Below are 11,860 nucleotides of genomic sequence, written 5' to 3'. Positions count from 1 at the left end.
AGCGGTCTAAGAATCGGGCGCACTTGGGGCGACTACCAGTGCCAACCCCTTATCCCGCGGTGCGTCCGACACACAGAAATTTCCAAGGCGGCCAAGGAGCCTCCCCGCATAGCAATCGGGGTGTGAGGTTACGGATGCAGCATTGATAGCAATCGAGGTGTGAGGCGAAGGATGCAGAAGTGAGAGCCGAGGGATGTAGCAGAGATAGCAATCGGGGTGTGTGATGCAGAAGAGATAGCAATCGAGGTGTGCGGTGGGAAGGGCCCAGCAGCCAGAATGCATGAAGCGACGGATGAAGCAGTGATGACAACCGGGCTGTGAGGAGAGGAGGGATGCAGCCAAGAAAGCAATCAGGGCTCGAGGCAAGGGATGCATCAAGGATAGCAATCATGTTGTGAGGCGAGATTCCAAAGGCTAAACGTGAGAGGCTGCAGGGTCGACTCAGAGAGGTCTATGCATGTGAGAGGCTGAAAGCAAGGTCGACTCGGAGCGGTCTATGCATCGGGCGCGCTTGGGGCGACTACCAGTGCCAACCCCTTATCCCGCGACGCGTCCGACAAAGAGAACGTTCCAAGGCGGCAGAGGAGGTTACCAGCCGAAGGATGCAGTAGCAATAACAGGTATAGTTCCGCGGCGGCCGAGAAGACTCACCGCATAGGAATCGGGATGCGAGGCGAGGGATGCGGCGGGAAGGCCCCGACGGCTAAACGGAAGAGGCTGCAGGGCCGCCTCGGAATGGTCCAAGCATCGGATGCGATTGGGACGACTACCAGTGCCAACCCCTTATCCCGCGATGCGTCCGATACACAGATAGTTCCAAGGCGGCCGAGGAGCCTCACCGCATATCAATCGGGGTGCGAGGCGAGGGATGGGGCGGGAAGGCCCCAACGGCTAGACGGAAGAGGCTTCAGGGCCACCTCGGAATGGTCCAAGCATCGGACGCGCTTGGGGCGACTGCCAGTGCCAACCCCTTATCCCGCGATGCGTCCGATACACAGATGGTTCCAAGGCGGCCGAGGAGCCTCACCGCATAGCAATCGGGGGTGCGAGGCGAGGGATGGGGCGGGAAGGCCCCAACGGCTAGACGGAAGAGGCTTCAGGGCCGCCTAGGAATGGTCCAAGCATCGGACACGCTTGGGGCGACTACCAGTGACAGCCCCCTATCCCGCGATGCGTCCGATACGAAGATGGTTCCAAGGCGGCCGAGGAGCCTCACCGCATAGCAATCGGGGTGCGAGGTGGGGGATGCGGCGAGATGGCCCCAACGGCTAGACGGAAGAGGCCACAGGGCCGCGTCGGAATAGTCCAAGCATCGGACGCGCTTGGGGCGACTACCAGTGACAACCCCTTATCCCGCGATGCGTCCGATACGAAGATAGTTCCAAGGCGGCCGAGGAGCCTCACCGCATAGCAATCGGGGTGCGAGGTGGGGGATGCGGCGAGATGGCCCCAACGGCTAGACGGAAGAGGCTGCAGGGCCGCCTCGGAATAGTCCAAGCATCGGACGCGCTTGGGGCCACTACCAGTGACAACCCCTTATCCCGCGATGCGTCCGATACGAAGATAGTTCCAAGGCGGCCGAAGAGCCTCACCGCATAGCAATCGGGGTGCGAGGTGGGGGATGCGGCGAGATGGCCCCAACGGCTAGACGGAAGAGGCCACAGGGCCGCCTCGGAATAGTCCAAGCATCGGACGCGCTTGGGGCGACTACCAGTGACAACCCCTTATCCCGCGATGCGTCCGATACGAAGATAGTTCCCAGGCGGCCGAGGAGCCTCACCGCATAGCAATCGGGGTGCGAGGCGAGGGATGCGGCGAGATGGCCCCAAAGGCTAGACGGAAGAGGCTGCAGGGCTGCCTCGGAATAGTCCAAGCATCGGACGCGCTTGGGGCGACTACCACTGCCAACCCCTTATCCCGCGATGCGTCCGATACACAGATAGTTCCGAGGCGGCCGAGGAGGTGGGGGATGCAGCGAGATGGCCCCAACGGCTAGACGGAAGAGGCTGCAGGGCCGCCTCGGAATAGTCCAAGCATCGGACGCGCTTGGGGCGACTACCAGTGACAACCCCTTATCCCGCGATGCGTCCGATACACAGATAGTTCCGAGGCGGCCAAGGAGCCTCACCGCATAGCAATCGTGGTGCGAGGTGGGGGATGCGGCGAGATGGCCCCAACGGCTAGACGGAAGAGGCTGCAGGGCCGCCTCGGAATGGTCCAAGCATCGGATGCGCTTGGGGCGACTACCACTGCCAACCCCTTATCCCGCGATGCGTCCGATACACAGATAGTTCCAAGGCGGCCGAGGAGCCTCACAGCATAGCAATCAGGGTGCGAGGCGAGGGATGCGGCGAGAAAGCCCCAACGGCTAGAGGGAAGAGGCTTCAGGTCCGCCTCGGAATGGTCCAAGCATCGGACGCGCTTGGGGCGACTACCAGTGACAACCCCTTATCCCGCGACGCGTCCGATACACAGATAGTTCCAAGGCGGCCGAGGAGCCTCACCGCATAGCAATCGGGGTGCGAGGCGAGGGATGCGGCGAGAAGGACCCAACGGCTACACGGAAGAGGCTTCGGGGCCGCCTCGGAATGGTCCAAGCATCGGACGCGCTTGGGGCGACTACCAGTGACAACCCCTTATCCCGCGACGCGTCCGATACACAGATAGTTCCAAGGCGGCCGAGGAGCCTCACCGCATAGCAATCGGGGTGCGAGGCGAGGGATGCGGCGAGAAGGACCCAACGGCTAGACGGAAGAGGCTTCGGGGCCGCCTCGGAATGGTCCAAGCATCGGACGCGCTTGGGGCGACTACCAGTGACAACCCCTTATCCCGCGACGCGTCCGATACACAGATAGTTCCAAGGCGGCCGAGGAGCCTCACCGCATAGCAATCGGGGTGCGAGGCGAGGGATGCGGCGAGAAGGACCCAACGGCTAGACGGAAGAGGCTTCGGGTCCGCCTCGGAATGGTCCAAGCATCGGACGCGCTTGGGGCGACTACCAGTGACAACCCCTTATCCCGCGACGCGTCCGATACACAGATAGTTCCAAGGCGGCCGAGGAGCCTCACCGCATAGCAATCGGGGTGCGAGGCGAGGGATGCGGCGAGAAGGACCCAACGGCTAGACGGAAGAGGCTTCGGGTCCGCCTCGGAATGGTCCAAGCATCGGACGCGCTTGGGGCGACTACCAGTGACAACCCCTTATCCCGCGACGCGTCCGATACACAGATAGTTCCAAGGCGGCCGAGGAGCCTCACCGCATAGCAATCGGGGTGCGAGGCGAGGGATGCGGCGAGAAGGACCCAACGGCTAGACGGAAGAGGCTTCGGGTCCGCCTCGGAATGGTCCAAGCATCGGACGCGCTTGGGGCGACTACCAGTGACAACCCCTTATCCCGCGACGCGTCCGATACACAGATAGTTCCGAGGCGGCCGAGGAGCCTCACCGCATAGCAATCGGGGTGCGAGGCGAAGGATGCGGCGAGAAGGACCCAACGGCTAGACGGAAGAGGCTTCGGGTCCGCCTCGGAATGGTCCAAGCATCGGACGCGCTTGGGGCGACTACCAGTGACAACCCCTTATCCCGCGACGCGTCCGATACACAGATAGTTCCAAGGCGGCCGAGGAGCCTCACCGCATAGCAATCGGGGTGCGAGGCGAGGGATGCGGCGAGAAGGACCCAACGGCTAGACGGAAGAGGCTTCAGGGCCGCCTCGGAATGGTCCAAGCATCGAACGCGCTTGGGGCGACTACCAGTGACAACCCCTTATCCCGCGACGCGTCCGATACACAGATAGTTCCGAGGCGGCCGAGGAGCCTCACCGCATAGCAATCGGGGTGCGAGGCGAGGGATGCGGCGAGAAGGACCCAACGGCTAGACGGAAGAGGCTTCAGGGCCGCCTCGGAATGGTCCAAGCATCGGACGCGCTTGGGGCGACTACCAGTGACAACCCCTTATCCCGCGACGCGTCCGATACACAGATAGTTCCGAGGCGGCCGAGGAGCCTCACCGCATAGCAATCGGGGTGCGAGGCGAGGGATGCGGCGAGAAGGACCCAACGGCTAGACGGAAGAGGCTTCAGGGCCGCCTCGGAATGGTCCAAGCATCGGACGCGCTTGGGGCGACTACCAATGACAACCCCTTATCCCGCGACGCGTCCGATACACAGATAGTTCCGAGGCGGCCGAGGAGCCTCACCGCATAGCAATCGGGGTGCGAGGCGAGGGATGCGGCGAGAAGGACCCAACGGCTAGACGGAAGAGGCTTCAGGGCCGCCTCGGAATGGTCCAAGCATCGGACGCGCTTGGGGCGACTACCAGTGACAACCCCTTATCCCGCGACGCGTCCGATACACAGATAGTTCCGAGGCGGCCGAGGAGCCTCACCGCATAGCAATCGGGGTGCGAGGCGAGGGATGCGGCGAGAAGGACCCAACGGCTAGACGGAAGAGGCTTCAGGGCCGCCTCGGAATGGTCCAAGCATCGGACGCGCTTGGGGCGACTACCGTTGCCAACCCCTTATCCCGCGATGCGTCTGATACACAGATAGTTCCGAGGCGGCCGAGGAGCCTCACCGCATAGCAATCGGGTTGCGAGGCAGATTATTGGGAAGGGAACCCCCTGGGATGCGGCTCAAGCAGTGCCCAAAGGGACTGGAATGCGGAATCACATCGAGAGACCCAAATGCTATACGAGGGCTCAAATCGAATTATCGATTTGGCCACGACATGGACGCATCGGAACGACTACCTTTGCCGAACCACTCGCAATTGCATCCATACCGAAACCAATAGACATTTCCGTTAGAGCCCTCGCATAGCATTCGGGAATCTCGCATGCCCCTCTAAATCGACCAATGCTGGCGCTCAATGAAAATCCGAGCGCTACCACCGTTCGAGCGCCAGCATTGGTCGAGTTAGAGGGGCACGGGGGAGAATGCTCCAGTCAACACCTCCCCTATATAAGTTATTTGTCCGATTCTCGCACAACCGTAGTCTGCCTCGTCGAATCAAACAACGGTCCCAGATTCCGACTTCCGTTCCGTAGAGACCCAAAAGCTAGATGGAGGCTCGCAAGAAAGAGAGTCGGCGCATAGCAATCGGGTTTCTCGAACGTTTAGGGACCGAGCTCACTTGCGGATAGGGCAAAATCCGCCAAGCAACCCAAAAGCTAGACGGGGGCTCGAATCGAATCGCCTAGGCGGCCACAACAACGACGTGTTGGATCGACTACCAGTGCCAAACCATTCAGCAAGACTAGTCTGTGTCGAGGCCGGATAGAGATTCTCAGAGAGCGCCCGCATAGCATTTAGGAGACCTGCCGCGTCCCTCACACTCGACAAATGGTGGTGCACGTTTATAAATCCGAGCGATCCCAACCCTTTCAAGCACCAACATCGGTCGAGATAGAGGGGCACGGAGGGGGCTGCGTGAGACAACACAGTCCCCTATATAAGTTATTTGTCCGATTCTCACACATCCGAAGAATGGTCATCAAATCGGACAACAGCCCAAACTTCCGACTTCCGTCCCAGAAAGCCCAAGAGCTATCTAAAACGTTCATGGCCGGAACTCGATCGCGGCTATACCAGTCCGCCAAGCAACCCAAAAGCTAGACTGGAGCTCTAGTCGAATCACCTCTGTGGCCATTGCAAGGACGTGTTGGAGCGACTACCATTGCCGAACCATTCCGCAGGTCGAGTCCATACCAAGGCCGCATAGAGATTCACGATGAGCTCCTGCATAGCAATCAGGAGACTTGCCGTGTCCATCACAATCGATAAATCCTGGTGCAAGATTTTTGCATCCGAGCGCTCCAACCAGTCGAGCACCAGCATCAATCGACATAAACGGGCACGGGGGGAGGATGCTCGAGAACACTACCTCCCCTATATAAGTTATTTGTCCGATTCTCAAGCAGCCGAAGTCTGGTCATCGAATCGGGTCAAAGACCACAACTTCCGACTTTACCCACAATGCAAGTCATCGAATCGAACATCGGCCCCCGAGTCGGACTCCATGCGTATGTCAGGTCATCGGACCCAAATTCCGCCTTCCTGCGCATGGCGGGCCATCAATATCAACTCGGTCATCGGACCCAAACTCCGCCTTTTTGCGTATGGCACGCCTTCAAATCGGTCATCGGACCCAAATTCCGCCTTCCTGTGCATGGCGGGCCATCAACATCAACTCGGTCATCGGACCCAAATTCCGCCTTTCTGCGCATGGCACGCCATCAACTCGGTCATCGGACCCAAATTCCGCCTTCCTGCGCATGGCAGGTCATCGGACACAAATTCAGACCTCGCCAATATGCCTACGTATCGAATCGGTCATCGGACCCAACTTCCGACTTCATCCATACTGTAGGGTCTTTGAGGTTGGCGCGGTGCGCTCAACCCAGGGAGTCGACCCATCGAAGCATACACCTCCCCTATATAAGCTATTTGTCCGATTCCCACACCTGTGTAGTTTGCACCTCTGACCAGGACATCGACCCCAACTTCCGAACTCGACTGCAACGACGGCACCAGCGCCTTGGTGCGCACCTTGCGACGCACAGTCCCAACATTCGCCTTCCTGCACATGGCAGGTCATCGGACCCAAATTCCGACCTCGCGAGTATGCCTACATATCGAATCGGTCATCGGACCCAACTTCCGACTTCATCCATACCGTAGGGTCTTTGAGGTTGGCGCGGTGCGCTCAACCCGGGGAGTCGACCCAACGAAGCATACACCTCCCCTATATAAGCTATTTGTCCGATTCCCACACCTGTGTAGTTTGCACCTCCGATCAAGACATCGACCCCAACTTCCGAACTCGCCTCCAACGACCGAACCAGCGCCTTGGTGCGCACCTTGCAACGCACAGTGCCAACATTCGCCTTCCTGCACGTGGCAGGTCATCGGACCCAAATTCCGACCTCGCGAGTATGCCTACATATCGAATCGGTCATCGGACCCAACTTCCGACTTCATCCATACCGTAGGGTCTTTGAGGTTGGCGCGGTGCGCTCAACCCGGGGAGTCGACCCAACGAAGCATACACCTCCCCTATATAAGCTATTTGTCCGATTCCCACACCTGTGTAGCTTGCACCTCCGATCAGGACATCGACCCCAACTTCCGAACTCGACTAAAAAGACCGCACCAGCGCCTTGGTGTGCACCTTGCAACGCACAGTGTCAACATTCGCCTTCCTGCACATGGCAGGTCATCGGACCCAAATTCCGACCTCATGAGCATACCTACTAATCGAATCGGTCATCGGACCCAACTTCCGACTTCATCCATACCGTAGGGTCTTTGAGGTTGGCGCGGTGCGCTCAACCTGGGGAGTCGACCCATCGAAGCATACACCTCCCCTATATAAGCTATTTGTCCGATTCCGACACCTGTGTAGTTTGCACCTCCGCTCAGGACATCGACCCCAACTTCCGAACTCGCCTGCAACGACCGAACCAGCGCCTTGGTGCGCACCAAAAGTGCGCACTTTTGGAGGGCACTTTTGTGCGCTCCAAAGGTGCGCACTTTTGGAGGGCACTTTTCTGCGCTCCAAAGGTGCGCACTTTTGGAGGGCACTTTTTGGAGGGCACTTTTCTGCGCTCCAAAGGTGCGCACTTTTGGAGGGCACTTTTTGGAGGGCACTTTTCTGCGCTCCAAAGGTGCGCACTTTTGGAGGGCACTTTTTGGAGGGCACTTTTCTGCGCTCCAAAGGTGCGCACTTTTGGAGGGCACTTTTTGGAGGGCACTTTTCTGCGCTCCAAAGGTGCGCACTTTTGGAGGGCACTTTTTGGAGGGCACTTTTCTGCGCTCCAAAGGTGCGCACTTTTGGAGGGCACTTTTTGGAGGGCACTTTTCTGCGCTCCAAAGGTGCGCACTTTTGGAGGGCACTTTTTGGAGGGCACTTTTCTGCGCTCCAAAGGTGCGCACTTTTGGAGGGCACTTTTTGGAGGGCACTTTTCTGCGCTCCAAAGGTGCGCACTTTTGGAGGGCACTTTTTGGAGGGCACTTTTCTGCGCTCCAAAGGTGCGCACTTTTGGAGGGCACTTTTTGGAGGGCACTTTTCTGCGCTCCAAAGGTGCGCACTTTTGGAGGGCACTTTTTGGAGGGCACTTTTCTGCGCTCCAAAGGTGCGCACTTTTGGAGGGCACTTTTTGGAGGGCACTTTTCTGCGCTCCAAAGGTGCGCACTTTTGGAGGGCACTTTTTGGAGGGCACTTTTCTGCGCTCCAAAGGTGCGCACTTTTGGAGGGCACTTTTTGGAGGGCACTTTTCTGCGCTCCAAAGGTGCGCACTTTTGGAGGGCACTTTTTGGAGGGCACTTTTCTGCGCTCCAAAGGTGCGCACTTTTGGAGGGCACTTTTTGGAGGGCACTTTTCTGCGCTCCAAAGGTGCGCACTTTTGGAGGGCACTTTTTGGAGGGCACTTTTCTGCGCTCCAAAGGTGCGCACTTTTGGAGGGCACTTTTTGGAGGGCACTTTTCTGCGCTCCAAAGGTGCGCACTTTTGGAGGGCACTTTTGTGCACTCCAAAGGTGCGCACTTTTGGAGGGCACTTTTCCTGTGCTCCAAAGGTGCACACCTAGGTGAGCACCTTCGACCACACCTTGTAGCACACCAAACTCTGACTTTCGACTTCATCCGCAATGCAGGGTCTTTGAGGTTGGCGCAATGCGCACAACCAGGGGAGTCGACCCATCAAACCCAACACCTCCCCTATATAAGCTATTTGTCTGATTCTCATACATGCGTAGCCTGCAGGAGCAATTAGGACATCGACCCCAACTTTCGGCTTCTAAACGAAAACAAGGTCTTTGAGGTTGGTGTAATGCGAACAACTAGGGGAGTCAACCCATCAAACCCAACACCTCCCCTATATAAGCTATTTGTCTGATTCTCATACATGTGTAGTCTACAGGAGCAATTAGGACATCGACCCCAACTTTTGACTTCTTAACGAAAACAAGGTCTTTGAGGTTGACGTAATGCGCACAACCAGGGGAGTCGACCCATCAAACCCAACACCTCCCCTATATAAGCTATTTGTCCGATTCTCATACATGTGTAGCCTGCAGGAGCCATTAGGACATTGACCCCAACTTTTGACTTCTTAACGAAAACAAGGTCTTTGAGGTTGGCGTAATGCGCACAACCAAGGGAGTTGACCCATCAAACCCAACACCTCCCCTATATAAGCTATTTGTCTGATTCTCATACATGTGTAGCCTGCAACAACGATTAGGACATCCACCCCAACTTCTGAATTCGTCTGCGTTGACCGCACCAAAGGTGCACGCCTTGGTGCTCACCAAAATCCGACTTCCGACTTCTTCTGCTATGCGGGGTCTTTGAGGTTGGCGCAGTGCGCACAACCAGGGGAGTCAACCCACCGAATGCAACACCTCCCCTATATAAGCTATTTGTCTGATTCTCATACATGCGTAGACTGCAGCAATGATTAGGACATCCACCCCAACTTTTGACTTCTTAAACAAGACAGGGTCTTTGAAGTTGGTGCAGTGCACACAACCAGGGGAGTCGACCCATCAAACGCAACACCTCCCCTATATAAAGCTATTTGTCCGATTCTCATACGTGTAGTCTGCAGCAGCGATTAGGACATCGACCCCAACTTCCGAATTCGTTTGCATTGACCGCACCAAAGGTGCACGCCTTGGTGTGCACCCTGGAGTGCACTTTGGTGCTCACCTCGGTGCACACTTTGGTGTGCACCTCGGTGTGCACCAAAGGTGCGCACCTTGGAGCGCACCAAAGGTGTACACTTTGGAGCGCACCACATAGGGTCTTTGAGAGGTTGGCGCAGTGCGCACACCAAGGTGGGTGTTGAGGTGCGTGCCGAGGTGGGTGGGTGCTAGGGTGCGCTCCATGGTGGGTGCCAGGGTGGGTGCGTGCTAGGGTGGATTCCAAAGAGGGTCATAGGGTGGGTGCCAAGGTGGGTTGGTGATATAGTGGGTTCAAAGGTGGGTACTAGGGTGGGTTCCAAGGTGGGTCACAAGTTGGGTGCCAGGATGCGTGGGTGTTAGGTTGGGTGCCAAGGTGGGCTCCTGCGTGGGTGGGTGCTAGGGTGGGTTTCAAGGTGGACGCGAGGGCGGGTGCCAAGGTGGGTAACAAGTTGGGTGTTAGGATGGGTGAGTGCTAGAGTGGGTGCCAAGGTGGGTGGGTGCTAAGGTGGATGCCAAGGTGGTTCACAGGGTGGGTGGGTTCTAGGGTGAGTTCCAAGGTGGGTCACAGGTTCAGTGCTAGGGTGGGTGTCAAGGCGGGTGTCGAGGTGCCTGGGTGCTAGGGTGTGGATGCCAATGTGGGTCATAGGGTGGGTACTAGGGTGGGCTGCAATGTGGGTGCCAAGGTGGGTAACATGCTCGGTGGGTTCTAAATTGGGTGCCAGGGTGGGTGTGCACCCACCTTGCCCGAGGTGGGTGCCAAGGTGCCAGTGTGGGTGGGTGCTAAGGTGGATGCCAAGGTGGGTGAGAAGGTGGGTGATAGGTTGAGTGGTAGGATGGGTGGGTGCCAAGATGGGTCACAGGGTGGGTGCAAGGGTGGGTAGGTGCTAGGGTTGGTGTCAGGGTGGGTGGGTGCTAGGTTGGGTTCCAAGGTGGGTGCGAGGGTGAGTGTCAAGGTGGGTCACAGGTTAGGTGCTAGGATGGGTGAGTGCTAGGGTGCAAAGGTGCCAGGGTGGGTGCTAGGATGGGTCGATGCTAGGGTGAGTGGCAAGGTGGGTCCACAAGTGTCAAGGTGGGTGCCGAGGTGGGTGCCAAGTCGGCGACTGCTATGGTGGATGCCAAGGTGGGTCACGGGGTGGGTGCCAAGTTGCTAGGTTGGGTTCCAAGGTGGGTGCCAACGTGGGTGCTAGGGTGCGTGGGTTAAAGGGTGTGTCACAACGTGGGTGCCAGGATGGGTGCGCACCCACACTGGCCAAGACGGGTGCGGGTGCAAGGTTGGGTTCCAAGCCCGGTCACAGGCTGGGTGCTAGGATGGGTGGGTGCCAAGGTGGGCACCAGGGTGGGTGCACCCACCCTGGCCAAGGTGGGTCACGGGGTGGGTCCTAGGGTGGGTAACGGGGTGGGTACTAAGGTGCGTGCCAAGGTGGGTCATAGGGTGGGTGCCAAGGTGGGCACCAGGGTGGGTGTGCACCAACCCTAGCCAGGGTAGGTCACGGGGTGGTTGTCGGGGTGGGCGTCAAGGAGCCAAGGTGGGTGGCAAGTAGCCAAGTTGCGTGCCAAGGTGGGTGTCGGGGTGGGTGCCAAGGATCCAAGGTGGGTGCCAAGGAACCAAGGTGGGTGTCTGGGTGGGTGCCGAGGTGGGAGCCAGGGTGGGTCCCAAGGTGAGTGCAAAGGTGGGTGCCAGGGTCAAGGTGAGTGCCAATGTGGGTTCCAAGGTGCCAGGGTCAGGGTGAGTGCCAATGTGGGTTCAAAGGTGCTAAGTTGGGTGCGAGGTTGGGTGCGAGGGTGGGTGGGTGCCAAGGTGTGCTAGGTGGAAGCCCGGGTGGGTCGGCATCCCATGGGTGTCGAGTTGGGTGCCTGATGGGTGCTTCTTGTCAAGTTTTAGTCGTCGGGACTCATTTCGAGCCTTAGAGGTCGTTTCTTGTCCGGTTGCCCTGTCTTCGACCTGGGAACCCAATTTTGGTCCTCGGGTCCCATTTTTTTTTGTCTCGCATCCCACTTTTGGCCTGTGGCCTTTTCGGGGTCGATTCTCGTTTTGGGCATCAGAGCATGTTTCTTCTCCTAAAACCCAATATTTGTTTATTAAGTCTCGGAACACATTTTTGTTCTCGTGGACCCATCATGGGTCTTGGAACGCATTTGTGGTCCTTGGGTCCCATTTTGCATCCCGAAACTTGTGTT

The sequence above is a fragment of the Cryptomeria japonica genome, unplaced genomic scaffold, assembly GCF_030272615.1.
Source record: "Cryptomeria japonica unplaced genomic scaffold, Sugi_1.0 HiC_scaffold_189, whole genome shotgun sequence".
NCBI classification, from domain to species: Eukaryota; Viridiplantae; Streptophyta; class Pinopsida; order Cupressales; family Cupressaceae; genus Cryptomeria; species Cryptomeria japonica.
The sequence above is the reverse complement of the archived record's forward strand: the minus strand, read 5'-3'. Positions refer to the sequence as shown.